Source organism: Macrobrachium rosenbergii, chromosome 46 (assembly GCF_040412425.1).
Source record: "Macrobrachium rosenbergii isolate ZJJX-2024 chromosome 46, ASM4041242v1, whole genome shotgun sequence".
NCBI classification, from domain to species: Eukaryota; Metazoa; Arthropoda; class Malacostraca; order Decapoda; family Palaemonidae; genus Macrobrachium; species Macrobrachium rosenbergii.
Window position 1 is genome coordinate 19,129,682 of NC_089786.1, and position 1,633 is coordinate 19,131,314.

General features: G+C 28.0%; 1 non-coding gene across 1 annotated transcript; it reads left to right on the forward strand.

Moving 5' to 3' along the window:
- The first annotated feature begins 1,318 nt into the window (after positions 1 to 1,318).
- TRNAI-UAU (transfer RNA isoleucine (anticodon UAU)) lies at positions 1,319 to 1,408 on the forward strand. The gene is given in 2 exon segments: positions 1,319 to 1,356; positions 1,373 to 1,408. It is a non-coding gene; the product is annotated as a tRNA-Ile (tRNA).
- Positions 1,409 to 1,633: the final 225 nt, after the last annotated feature.

Below are 1,633 nucleotides of genomic sequence, written 5' to 3' on the forward strand. Positions count from 1 at the left end.
CTCTATACAAATCTAAAGAAGTCGAAGGATGGAAACACTCTATACAAATCTAAAGAAGTCGAAGGATGGAAACACTCTATACAAATCTAAAGAAGTCGAAGGATGGAAACACTCTATACAAATCTAAAGAAGTCGAAGGATGGAAACACTCTATACAAATCTAAAGAAGGATGGAAACAATCTATACAAATCTAAAGAAGTCGAAGGATGGAAACAGTCTATACAAATATAAAGAAGTCGAAGGATGGAAATAATCTATACAAATCTAAAGAAGTCGAAGGATGGAAACACTCTATACAAATCTAAAGAAGTCGAAGGATGGAAACACTCTATACAAATCTAAAGAAAAATAATCTATACAAATCTAAAGAAGTCGAAGGATGGAAATAATCTATACAAATCTAAAGAAGTCGAAGGATGGAAACAATCTACACAAATCTAAAGAAGTCGAAGGATGGAAACAATCTACACAAATCTAAAGAAGTCGAATGATGGAAACAATGATTACAAAAACGTAAGTATCAAGGTAGTTTATGTATGTATGTATGTAAGTATGTATTATTATTACCATTTACCCATATTCACAAACATATGCATAAAATATATATTTAACTCTATATATATATATATATATATATATATATATATATATATATATATATATATATATATATGTGTATGTATATATATATACATGCATATATATATATATATATATATATATATATATATATATATATATATATATATATATATATATATATATATATATCACATATGTTATGCAGCATATATGTAAGGAATGTTTATATATGGTTAGGTAGGATGCTGTGTATGCTCTTGACATAGTGGATATTTAGCCTTCTGTGTTATTCATCCGGTAGTAACGAGGACATTTACCTCGGAAATAATTGCAATACCAATGTTTGAATGGTCTTGAAATAATAATAATAATAATAATAATAATAATAATAATAATAATAATAATAATAATAATAATAATAATAATAATAATAATAATTTGTTGCTATCAAATGAAGATTATGAATTACTCAGTTATTATTATTATTATTATTTATTATTATTATTATTATTATTATTATTATTATTATTATTATTATTATTATTATTATTATTATTATTATTATTATTGTATATGAACTATCTATAATATAAGGAAGGAAGCATACGCAGGAGATAAAAAATAAATCTCATACAAGGAAAGGGTTTTGCGTAAGTAATGACGCGCATTCTAGATAATCCTTCAACTAAGAGTAATCTTTCGATCAAGTTCAGGTACTGAATAATGACATATCATGTCCCAGTGGCGCAATCGGTTAGCGCGCGGTACTTATACGACAGTGTCTGAGCCATGCCGAGGTTGTGAGTTCGAGCCTCACCTGGGACAGAACCTTTAAAAACACCGAGCAATGGCTTTGGGTTCGAGACTTATACGCAACGAAACATATAAGATCTTAGACAGCAATGAGAAACTTTCTGCTCACCCGAAAAAACATAAAAAATCTATAACTAACACTGTAATTTCAAGGTTCACCTGGGACGGTGACTAAAAACAGACAGAAACTGTGATTTCGAATCTTGTCTAGAGTAGAACCTTTAAAATGCTTAGACA